The following is a 13,403-nucleotide window of genomic DNA, read 5'->3' as shown; positions in this document are numbered from 1 at the left end:
CCAGTTCTGAATCTCACAGTCAAAGCCTGATGTGGCAGCCTATTGACCCTTATTAACTAAATTACAGTAGGCCTATTCTATGCCTTCGTTTCACCCTGTACATGGCACACATGACCGGGCTGGCAGATTCCGACAAGGCCCAGTAACAAACGTGACATCCACTGGCACCTATTTCGTCAGGCTATGCCAATACCATTTTTAGAATGTAATGGTGTGATACCTTGTTTTCGACCTAACATATGCTGACGATGCTGACAATGTAACCGCAAGGCTTGCTATGATCTCGGTACCAGTAAGGACAAGTGTTTGTTCCTCTTATGCTAAATGCCACCTGGGCCCATGGCAATATGATGTTGTATTAATGATAGGGCTATATATGATGCTTCTCTGAACTTAGACACCAGAGCTTCTTCTGGCAATCTCTGTGACTTGGCATAACGTGCTTTCCAAGCCTCAGCTGACTCTTATCTATTCTTTCTGTGTTGTCTTTTGCATAATATGTAACCTGTTTATCCATCAGCTTGGGTCCTGTGTGGATTATATCCGTCTCATTCTCCTTGTCAGTCTCCGGCCTCACGTTGGGCCGGTGGCTTTTCCAGGCCACAACAGCCTCTTGGATACCGTCCAAAAAATTAGAACTAAATTGTCAATGGCTGGTCTTATCCGGGTGTCGAGGTGCTTGTCTTTGTGGAAATACGGTTGTCCGCCTGAGGAAGTCACGCTCTCTGAAAGCAACATGGACGGTGTGACCCTCAAAGACAGGGACCAAATGCAGGGAAAGCCTCCCAAGAGGAAAGACCCTGATGGATTATGGGTCCAGGATGTAGTCGGAAGGAGACGAGAGGTTCATTAGGATGAGGCCAGCAAAGGGAAGCAACTTTACATAGTTGACAAGGAACCAGAGATGAGTCCAGAGGTTTGGTAGTAACCAAGAGGAGAGAGGGCAAAGGAAGGGGGGAAAATGAGCAGCAAGGAAGGAGGGAAAACCATTGCAGAGAGAGTGCGAAGGAAACACAGCAATATAGCAGGACCTTGAATCACAAAGCACAACCTATTCATTAAGAAGCACAGCCGTCCTCCTTTGATGTGCAGACATAGCCGAGGTTACTAGCTGCGAACATAAAGTGGGTGCGCGTCTCAGAGTGACATCTTGGAATGGGCGACTGGGCGGCAGGTCCGGGAGCCATGTTAGGGTTGGCGGAAGACAGGACGACGGACTATGGATGGGTGGATTGTTTGAACACGTGGATGGAGGGATGGATGGATGTATGCACACATTCTGAGGCTGAGGTCACATGGGAGTTGATATATGGCAGGAGGTGGTGGCACAGTTGTTATGGCTACAACACATACAGCTTAGCCTTGTTACTGCTGGCATTGAGTCGAATATTTTTGCTGATGTAAGAATTGGCAAGATGGTGCATCTTCTTTGATCAGCACATGGATTTCACCTTGTGGTGACAAGTTACATCAGCAATCAGCTGCCCCTAAATCACATGATTTCCATGGGCTGGACAATCAGCTCAAAATTCAGCAGTGTCAATAGGACAAGAAATGTGCTGTACACATTTTAGGTGAGCCCCAGGTTACCACAGCACCACTTAAAAACTGCAATTGTCACCTGCTGTAATGCCTATTTGCACATGTTGTTTTGGCTAAATGAATAATTCAATACCATCACAGATTATTGCAAACGTCACAGTTGAGCCTTAGGTGGGTCCTTCATTCTGCCAATAGAGTAGCAGCTTCTGTCTAATACCTCTATTAGTGCAGCGTTTTGGCGATTCCACTAAACATGTTAGCAGGAACAGTGCACCACTCAGTGGGATACTTCAACTGGTCTGCCTGCCCTTGCATAGCCTAAATTGAAGATAACAATGCATACATCCTGGCAATTTTTCTTGATATACACTTAAGGACCGTTTGGCTACTTTACAGCTGTATGAAAACTCTGAGAACTCAACAGAAAGAAACACAGTTCAGATGCACTGATGGAGCAGGTGTATATGACATTGTGTGAAGAACAGTCAGGACGAAAAGGATACAATCCCTGTGATCTATGCAACAGCACCATAGATGCAGATATTTCATGAACATTGGGCCTCATTACAAGTTTGGCAAAAGCCTTGCCGGTAAAACCGGCAGGCTGCTGCCAAACTTGCATTGCATTTTTTTCTGGCACCCACAAATGGGCAATTAACGGGTCATTATGGCCCAACTGGACACAGTAATTGCCCATTCACGGGCGCCGGAATGCATTACTCCCCATTCCCATTTGAGCCCAATAGGTCTCAATGGGAATGGGGAGGTCAGATACACCGACATCATTGAGAATGGTGCTGGTGCATTGGACATGCTCTGCTCGTGGGTGCCGATACAGCTGCCAGGACAGATCTGGTGGCCATAATGGCACCCACGAGCAGAACTCGTAGTTTGCCAGTCCGGGAACTAAGGTACTGGCAAGCTTACCGGTACCGTAGTTCCCGGACCTGCAAACTTGTAATGACCCCCATTGTCTTCTTCATTTTCAGGGAGTCGATTACTCTTGTACTGTGCACCATCTTACCAATCTTATGTGAACACTATTGATAGTCATAGGCTGGAGACAGAGATCCTGCAGACTATAGTCCTCACTGAATTTGGGATCCTCTAAGCAGAGGGTTGTAAAGAGAACATCGAGCAAACCTTTAACAGTGCTGATGGTGAATGACTATTTACTTGTTGCAACCCACATGAGAAGGAGTGCTGATCCACTACAGTAGTCGCAGTTAAGTAAATAGTCCTGCCAGAACCACTTCTGGGAGATGCCATAGAATCCCTAAACTGTCCCCTGCCATTGTACAGTCTGTCCTTAGTACTTTCATGGCTATTGTATGTGACTACAGGAGAAGTCTAACATTGGCACATGTTGGATGGCCCAACACTGCATTGAGGAACACTGTGGCATGGTACCTAGCTATAGTCAATACACAAGCTCTGATTATGAAGACTTATTGTACATTTCAAGTCAAGCACCAAAAAGCTTGAAGTTGTGAAACTGACAATTCAACTAATTAACTGCTAGTGTGCGTGAGATGTGACTGGTGTATCAAGATGAGATGTGTGAGGGGTCAGAAATGGAAGACAGACACAAAGGCTCTGTTTTTCTCAAGGTTTGCCATCTTTCCCTATCCTAGAAAGGAGGTCCCCGCCTAGCAAACTAAGACTAAAGAAAAATAACCTAGTGTCCAAAAAGTCTCTGACCCTCATACTAATGAACACAATAACATTACACAGGGAATGCATGGCAATCTTTAGTTCAACAAAACTATTTATCAGTTCAAACTTAAAGGTTTTTGAAAGTGCTTTTTGTGACCAGGGTTCCCTTCCCCTCGATCAATTCAGGAATACTTTGAGCACAGTTCTGATTCAACAATGTTCTGTTCAAGGTAACACAAAACGTCTCTTCCATCCACTGTCCCTATCCCCTTCACACAGCAAACATCTTTTCCACAAATGTTTTTTTTCACAATTCTAAACAATTGGCATTTTCCACAGTATCCTTCTTGCAAAGGTAAATGTCTTTCTTTCGTAACAAAAGTTCAAAACCAAAGCAATTGTTCTTTTCAACAATTGTCAGCATATTCACACCTTTTTCAAATGAACTATTTGTGCCAGGATAGCACAGCAACTACTCTTGGTGATGCCACAGCTTGTAAAACACAAACAAAGGTTAATACATTCTTTGATTCAACAAAGATCTTTCCAACACACCTTTTGATACAAACATACTTCTTCAAACCATCTTCGTATTTCCTGGTATACTCACCTGCCAGAACTTACTACTATGATCCCTTTCCTGATATACCTGCTTGCCATGAAGAAAACTCCTACAACTACAATCAACTTGTTGGCAATATGGATTCCAAGATTCTCCACACCAAAGTCTCTTGGAAGGAGGGCTGACCAATAAACACCTTTTCTTATGATCTCTTGACTCTTAGTAACATGTGTTCCAGTTTTCCCCAAACTGGGAACTTGACATATAAGAATTAATCTTAAAGTGTCTCTTAACGGTGATTCGGCAACCTCTTGACTGTTAGCAGTTTGAGTTACAGATTTCCCCAGTTGGTATCCCAGAAAGGGAGAGTTGCACCCTTGCCAACTTTGTATGGTTTCACAGTCTCTTGGCTGTTGGAAATGCAGGATATAAGCTTGCCCCAATGTATATCTACTAAATGGGGTTTTATGCCTTTGCTGTTTTATTGTGGGTTTCTCGCGGCCTCTTGGTTGTTGGCAGTGCTGGTTATAAGCTTCCCCTATTGTAGTCCCCTATAAGGGAACTTACGCTCTTACCACTTCTCTTTCTTTAATTATTCGCTATTCAAAATGATGCCTCTTCTGCTTTGTTTCATAACTTTTTTGGTATTAAAAAATTATGAGGTTGTAACAATTTTCTCATGCGGAGCACCCCGGGGTCAGCTTTTGCATCTGACCAACTCACCGGCTTTGTTTGTCAGCTCCTTCTCATGGTCAGCTGTTGCACGGATCTGCGGCATCCTTCATGCTCTCTTTCCTACTTCCATATGCCTTCGGTGAGCTGCACATCTGTCTTCTGGAGCTCTGACTTCTCAGGTGATCTTCTGCAGGTTTCGTTGTCATCGACATGCCATGTGCTGAATTGGAGGGAGCACGTCTCCTCATCAGCTGGGCTCCTTCTCCACACACTGCTTTCTGCTGTGCGTCCTCTTCAATGCTGCTCACCTTCTCTCTCTGCAATGGCATCAGCTGGTGTTCTTATTTCTGGAGCAGTTCTTTCACCTCGTAAAACATAAGCTTCAGCAATGCCTTCCGCAATGCCTTCCCATTCTTCTTCCACATCTCCTTCTTCCTGCTGTGCCTCATTTGGGGATTTAAATATCCTGCTCAGGTGCTTCAGTCTGTAACAACTAGATGGCACCTTTTGGTAAACAGCATTCTGAATCTTCACTGCCTCTGAGCCGTTTTCCTCATGCCAGTATCATAAGCATTATGGGTAATGAAGTCCATAATGTTATTGGTCTTTTATACATAGTTAGTTTTGACTGTTTTACATACTGGGAGTTCTTAGAGTGAGGGGAGGTTGTGAAATGAGTTTGTGACTTAACATTAGCACAAGAACTTCTACTTAATACCGAATTAGTACAATTCAAGGTTTTCATTTATTTTAAAATGTTTTTATTTGCATTTATAATATACAACCAACTCCTAAGGCACACACATTATTTTACCTAATGATTTTCCATAACCTATTCTTTCCACAGACACTGCACAAGAGCCATTTACTTCTTCTTCAGCACTTTCCCGAAATTGGGTCAAAAAGGGCTGAAACGACACATAGCGGTAAAGGCCAATTCTAAGAAGGAACCCTCGCAGAAATTGCATTGTAGAAAGCTGCAAATGCCCAAAATGGAGGATACAAGTACAGAAGATTTTATTATCTACCATCAAAATTTTGTCATCACCAATATTCGCAAGGTTGAAGGTCCGGAGCCCAGAGAAGCCCTGCGTCATAAAGTCCTAGCCTGGCTTAGACAGAGAACCAGGCCGGGCGTGGTACGACTGTCCGATTTGAGAATTCTTCGCAGATTGGACTTAAAAGACTGGTGATCACAACCCAAAAGTGACTGTGTCCTAGTGGGCTGTTGGGCCACCTTCCTACCTGCTTTTCTAAGACTGTGCAAGTACTTTCCCAGAGGGTCATCTAATTGTAATGTGATACTCTGACACACTTCACTTAAAGGAACGTCTCTCCATACGCCCTCTTTTTCTTTTTCAGGCTTTAAATGATCCTCCCCTCGGCCTTTGCATCCTAACTTTGCTGCTCTTATGGCTGCTCTCCCTATTTGTTGATATACACCTGCCAATGGCCTTTTTTGTTTTATGTAAAGTGTAATGTGATATCATTGTGATGGTCTATGGACTGTATTTATGTTTGTTTGTTGACGCGCCCTGATGCCTGCAGGCTTTTGGCGCACTATAAGTATTTAAATAAATACATTTAAGTAGTTATATGGGAGTTACTTGTACATTGATACATGTGATTAGGTATCTGGGAATGATATGACCGTCATCCTCAGAAGAAGATGAATACCCCATCTCTCCCAGCAGTGTCCCCACTTCTCCCTGATAGCCGTCTCCTCCAATGTGATCCTCCCCCTGATACCACCCCCAGGTTTAGGATCAGGTAGCGGTTGACCATTGAAAACTGTTCTTCAGGTCCTGAGTCACTGGCAGCAGACCTTTGAACTCCTGCAAAGCTGGGCACCAATAATGGTAAAGATGAGCCACCATGGGCTCAGATGAAACCTTTTCTATGGTACCACAAACCCAGGAGTTACCACATTCCCCTGTGACCTGAACATCCTGGCTGATGCCAACTACATCCAGCAACGATCCATGGAAATGAACAGCTCAATCCAAGGGGCGCATGGCCCAACCTACATCCATCCAAAACTGTGCCCCAATGAATGTCAGATCATGCAATGCCACAAGATGGAATTTCCCCAAAAGGCCAAGACACCCAGACACGTCTGTTGAGAGCATGCATAATGTACCTCTACTGGTAACAGAGCCATCTAGGGAGCTCACACCAATCAATCCTCCAGATAAGGAAAGCACTGAAAACCCTCCAGATGCAGCAAAGCTGGCATTGGTGCCAAGGCATTCCTAACACCATTGGGGCCCACTATAGACCAAGTGGGAGCAATTGCCGCCAACTGAATATCATGCCTCCGCACTGCAAATCACAAAAACTGATGATTTGACTTCTGAATAAGACTGATGCACTTTTTCTGCATCATGGAGCAGCCACTCTATAACCTGCTACAGCAGTGCTGTCAGAAATCTAAATCGCTTGCTAGTATGACCAAATAAACTCTCAAAAACAACATGTTGCCTAACTGCACATAGAGCTTGAAAGATGGATGGGAGTGGCATGGAACTATCAGTAAATCCAACTGCTCATCTCCAGAGCTCTCTTCAAATGCACATGGCACATGACGCTATACTTGCAATGCGAGCTTCCCTGCACTAACCAACTAAGCCACATGTTCAGAAGATCTCTTTCCCAGTCTCTCATAGGCATATTTCATCACACCCTACTTGAGGTTTTAGCCTTCCAGCACATTTTGCTAAAACAGGCATCGGCGTTGCTGATTCCAAAGTTCCAAAAAGCACAGAGATACAATTTTAAGTCCCTGGTTAATCTATGTTGGCAGTCGATGACAATGTGTGTTGTTAACACATTAGTCAAAAGGTGTAGATCTATTCAATTAACTCATTCCCATGAGATCAGGAAGACTGTAGAATTTGTGAAACTGACTTATCCAACCTGGTCTCCCAATATTTACGACTGTTTTGTTATAACCAGGTTGCATTTTTACTTGCTTTACCTACATTTTTAAAATGATATTAGATCAAACATGTGTGAAATGCCTGCCCATTTTGTATTTTATTTCCTGAAACAATAATATAATGTGATAGACAAGTCACGGTATTTGTTTGTATCAGATTATTGGTTTTTGTTGTTGTATTGTACATATTGTGTGTTTTGTAATTTTAATATGTGTTTTTTTAATGCACTAACACCAAAATAAAATAATTCGGGTACTTTTATCGTTATGCAAGGTTTATTTATTTTCAATATTGTTAATTTATGCTATTAGGTGGGAGCCAGTTATTTTGGTTGCATGTACCAAATCCACCAAGGGCAATAGAAAAAATATCTGATTAAACGTTTCTCGGAGACAACTGACCTATGATGCAGGGTGTATCTATGTGCAGATATTAAAGGTGTATTTTGAGGATAATCTCAACCCCTTTTTACTGTGGTATGTACTGTGCTAAAAATACGATGTTCTGTGAATGAGGTGCTTCTGGCTGCTAACCTTCATGGCAAACCAAAAAGGAGCACACAACACCCGAGGGTATACTTGATTAAATCAAATGATATAGCATGGTGACACAACTGTGCTGTGAAATTATGATTTGCTTGGTGTATTATATCTAAAACACATCTCCTGCTTGCAAGTATGTATTTGAATGGTTCCTAACGTCACTGGATACATTATTATTCCTACACATGTAACACACTCAGTGCAGAACACCACTTCACCAATGTGCTCATTTATTAGTACAATGGATGTGAAAACAAGGAACATATTATTGCGAACAGTAAAATATATACATTGATACAGTTGTTTCTTTTGTCTGACAAAATATGTCTTTGATTTATTAGTGGAGATGTATCATGGGCAAGAGCCCCAAAATAGGGTTAGCCTGACTGCTGCCTTCTCCTAACTGGCCTGCCCCTAGGTAGTGGATTACCCTAAAACCTCTCAGAGGCCCTCTAACATTGGTACAGTTTAAGCCTGCAGGCAAAGTCACACTCTGAACAGGGTACCCACGCGGAGTCTAGAATACTATCAATGCTAATTTCTGAGGAGAACCTCTTTGGCATTCATGCAGCTGTGTTAACGAATCACCTCCATACCACTTCAACTTTTTCTTCCAGGACACCTTTGAGGCTCTTCAATAGGCCAAGTAGGACAGTGCTGACTTGATAAACATGGTTCTTTTCTCTGGAACACCACTGTGGCAGAAGTATACGAAGCTACACCGTTGGCCCTTTAGCAACACCTGGTCTCCAGCATGCCCCCATATACTTGTAGCACAAATTTCAATTAAATGGAGAGTCACTAGGATCACACCTTAAACACTAGATGTGACCACCGTAGCACTGCTGTTTGGATCTGCTGAGACCCACACCGCAGAGCAGCACTGGAAGATCTAATTGGTGGGATGATGTGGGTGTCCGTGAAAGCCCACACCCTGAGAACAGATTTTGCAAATGTCTATCTTTCTGAAGTATGGGACCTCTGAGCCACTCTCTCCCTTACCTCTCTTATTACATTTCTAAACTATTGTTAAAATGGATTTCTGAACTCTGACCTGGTGGGCAGAAGTTCAAAAGGCCAGCCAAGTTTCTTGGAAAAGGGTAACCTTCTGGACAAGCTAGAACAATCAAGGTAGCATTGGTGACTGTCAAGACTAGGTCTCAGGAGGGGTGAGAGTGATCGAAAGCCTCAAAGAGCACACACAGTAAACAAAACCACAAATTACTCCCAGTAAGGTGTATATATCAAAAATGCATAAACATTTATTAAAGGCCTTTTAAGTCAAACACAATGTGAAACCACAGCAATATTAACACAACTAATACAGCACTAACTATGAAACGTATATATAGTAACCATTGGCCTAAAGTAACATTCAACAATGTTACACAACCTGCAATAGAAAGAGGTCATACAGAGCGAATATACTTTAGGCAGTCCTACAACAACTCAAATCTTAACTAATAGGCAGTCCATTCCTTAAGAAGTGTGAAGCCTTGCGCTCAAAAGAACTTTCAGTGCCGGAACACTCGATGGTGTGGTTATGTCCAAAATGGGTTTTCTTCAAGGGGCTGTAGTGGCTCAGGAAGGTGGGTGAGGTGATGAAGAATAAGTTCCCACTATTCAAGGAGGGTCTCTACAAATGGACTGAGAGGTTCCAGGAATCGGGAATAGGATGGTAGCATGGGCTACCTGAACAAAGGGAGAGTGGCCCTCAGGGGACACTGGGGCATAAAAGTCTATGGATGTGGCAGGGGGTATTAGTAAATGATGCAAGTACTCACTGACCCTCGCCAGTAAAGTCCTGTTTGCTTGCGGGTTCGTGTCTAGCAGTTGCACGTCTCTCCAGGTTTCAGGGGCTGCATTCTGGGACCTCAGTCCATGGCAGGACAGTGGTGATTTCGGCGCTTCTGGTGAAGGGATTGGGCCAGTTCCTTTGCAGATTGTGTTAGGGCACAGGGGATCACAGCATCAGGGCACCCACGAAGCTCATCATCACAGCGGGGTGTCACGGGTACCGCATATGCTCAGGTTCGGGCAGTCTCTCCTAATTCCAGACCTATGACTGCTAGGTGTACTAAACATGGCGGGAGAGTGCCTTCTACCCAGAGCTCAAGGGCATCAAAAGAGAGTCAAAGACTACCCCTATTCAGAGACACACTGAAGCTAGGTACGGAATGCAGCATGAGCTAGGTTTAACAAATACTAGCCAAAGAAAAGGTCACAAAAGAGGCATGGTGAATCCGTGGAGAAAAGACTTTAATTAATACTAGACAGACTTCTAAAAATGGAGGCCTATAACTCAACATGAGGCCTTAAAAACATTAACATAAACCAAGAAGAAAAGGTACAATTACACAATTAGCTACACATTTTTTGAGGGTTAGTAGCAGGATTGTTTGTGCACTTTCATGTACTACTCAGCAGTAGTTGTACGCAATATTTGTCGACACAATAAACAATGGGTGTTTCTGGTTCAAAAGAAGAGTGGCCGACAGATGTTGCTGGATGAAAGCCAGTTGTCTGAAGGAACCGAACTGTCATCAGGACAGGGTTGATGAAAAACAGGTATTGTGATGTACCTATGGAAGAGGGATGACATGATATGTGTCAGGGGAGGGTGACCAGGAAATAGACTCAGAGTTAGAGAGAGAGAATGCTGCAGGTCCGGGACCTAACTTGGTGGTGTAGTCTCATGAAATAGATTGAGTGGAGAAACACAGCCCGTGGTAGTGGTAAACTTGATAGGTGATCCTGCTGTAGCTAGGATCTAGAAAGAAGTGTACATGGTTACCTAGTGATTGATCTCGGAGGGATTGATCATGGTAGTGGTCAAATGGGTATGGAACATACCTTAAAGGGATGGTTCGTAAAACCAGGCTAGGTTAGTGCTGGCTTCTGACAATGTAGTGGATTAGAACACTGCGCTATTGACCAATGCGGGTGGCTGAGGCATCATTGTCGGTGCTGATTGGTACCTGAAAGAAATGGTGGATGTCAGCCAAAGGGGTGATGTAACTTTATGTATAACTCACTATAATCGGCGTGATTATTGTACCAGTGGTATCACTGTGAGCGCTGGTGTGCATATAAATTGTAGACGTAGTGAAAACGTATTTCTGATGGTAACTAGAAAAAATGCCCAATAACACCGCTGTGACCCGAGGCGGGCCACGATGAGAGTGCGTGGAAATGGAGGAGCTGGGACTAAACTGCCCATGCCTATGCAAGGACTCACGTAATGGTGGTGGTCTCTATGCGGGTTGGGATACAAATGCTTGCGGGAGGCTGAGACCCCAAATGGGTATCTGCCAGGGTGCAGATAAAAAGGGCTGGCCATGCTTGTGCAGAATAGACCGACTGCGGCTTACCTGATTAGAGGGGCTTGGAGCTGTAGTTGTGTCGGGTCGCGGGCAGTGTTCTGTCTGCACGCATGCGTATCGCGAGTGAACTGTAGTGCTCGTGTATTGAAGGAGGCCATTTGAATGAAAAAGCTTTATTGTGCCGCTGGTGCGAGCTGCAGTGTTACATTATGTGTGTTCAGAAGAGAAATAGTGGCAAAAGGGACCCTTAGTCATGGTCTGAGCTAGGAAAGCCACAACGCATGGGATAACGATAATTAGAGCTTTGTGTCACTGTTGAAACATACAGCAATGGGTATTAGGTGAAAAAGGCGATCCATGGACAGGTTAAATTGTATAAAATGCCAGGTCCTAGTCGTGTGACCGTATTTGAAATAGTTCAAGAGCAAGGTTATGCAACCAAAGTTAATAATGATTTTCGCTATTGTTGTCCAAAAAACCCGGTGTGCATAACAGTTTTCTCATTGAGTAACGTCTAACAATAGATACAGGTTACGGACACAGGTGAATACTTGCTTTTAGTGTGACACTGTAAAATGCTATGTAACATTACACTTGTACAGTGCAGCAGAAGTGCGAAAATAATTATCTTGTTCTTGTAAAGTCCATTGAGTGACATCTCACAGGGCAAGTTAGCTCTAGTAGTCATTATCGTGACATAAGATGACATCTATTTGAATACAGTTAGTAGGAAACGTATTATTAAGCATTTGTTTGGACTTGTAGCAGTTACAGTCAGATCAAGGAGCCTGATGGTGTCTCATGGTGTAATGGTGATGGGATGATTCAAAGGAATCACTAAAAAAGAGGTTCCACTCAATTGACACATTTTGCGTCTCAGCCTTCCGCCAACATTTGCATCCCAACCCGCATAGAGACCGCCATCATTACGCAAATTCTCGCATAGGCACGGGCAGTTTAGTCCCAGCTCCTCCATTTCCACGCACCCTCATTGTGGCCCGCCTCGGGTCACAGTGGCGTTATTGGGCATTTTCTCTAGTTACCATCAGAAATACGTTTTCACTACGGCTACAATTGACTTGCACACCAGCGCTCACGGTGTTACCACTGGCACAATAATCACGCCGACTATAGTGAGTTATACATCAAGTTACAATACCCCTTTTGGCTGACATCCACCATTTCTTTCAGGTACCAAGCAGCCCCGACAATGCTTCCTCAGCCACCGCATTGGTCAATAGCTCAGTGATCTAATCCACTACATTGTCAGAAGCCAGCACCAACAAACCATCCCTTTAAGGTATGTTCCATACCCACTTGACTGCTACCATGATCAATCCCTCCTAGATCAATCACTAGGTAACCATGTACACCTTCTTTCTAGATCCTAGCTACAGCAGGATCACCTATCAATTTTACCAGTACCACGGACTGTGTTTCTCCACTCAATCTATTTCATGAGACAACACCACCAAAGTAGGTCCTGGACATGCAGTATCTTCTCTCTCTAACTCTGAGTCTATTTCCTGGTCACCCTCCTCTGACACACATCATGTCACCCCTCTTCCATAGGTACATCACAATACCTGTTTTTCATCAACCCTGTCCTGATGACAGTTCGGTCCCTTCAGACAACTGCCTTTCATCCAGCAACATCTGTCGGCCACTCTTGTTCCGAACCAGAAACACCCATTGTTTATTGTGTCAACAACAATTACGTACAACTACTGCTGAGCAGTACATGAACATGCACAAACAATCCTGCTACTAACCCTAACAAAAATGTGTAGCTAATTGTGTAATTGTACCTTTTCTTCTTGGTTTATATTTATGTTTTTAAGGCCTCATGTTGAGTTATAGGCCTCCATTTTTTAGATGTCTGTCTAGTATTAATTAAAGTCTTTTCTCCACGGATTCACCATCCCTCTTTTGGGACCTTTTCTTTGGCTAGTATTTGTTAAACCTAGCTCATGCTGCATTCCGTACCGAGCTTTAATGCATCGCTGTAGGGGACGTCTTTGACTCTCTTTCCCTCCCTTGTGCTAATCTACCTACCCTTCAGAGTCAGGCCCCCCTTCAACAAAAAAGAGGGTTCCCTTTTGGCCCCCCTACATCCCCTTTCTACCCAGAGCTTACAGGTTCCCAAGTCTCAGGTGGGAACTCG

At 43.8% G+C, this 13,403-nt stretch overlaps 1 long non-coding RNA gene across 1 annotated transcript in view; it reads left to right on the top strand.

Moving 5' to 3' along the window:
* The window catches only part of LOC138569834 (uncharacterized), a 29,714-nt gene extending 23,684 nt beyond the window's left edge, over positions 1–6,030 (top strand). The window contains exon 3 of the long non-coding RNA XR_011303342.1: positions 5,283–6,030. This is a non-coding gene — a long non-coding RNA (uncharacterized lncRNA). The remainder of the gene's footprint in view (positions 1–5,282) is intronic.
* The last annotated feature ends 7,373 nt before the right edge of the window (positions 6,031–13,403 follow it).

Source organism: Ambystoma mexicanum, chromosome 2q (assembly GCF_040938575.1).
Source record: "Ambystoma mexicanum isolate Mex_15411 chromosome 2q, UKY_AmexF1_1, whole genome shotgun sequence".
Taxonomy (NCBI): Eukaryota; Metazoa; Chordata; class Amphibia; order Caudata; family Ambystomatidae; genus Ambystoma; species Ambystoma mexicanum.
The sequence above is the reverse complement of the archived record's forward strand: the minus strand, read 5'-3'. Positions and strand labels throughout refer to the sequence as shown.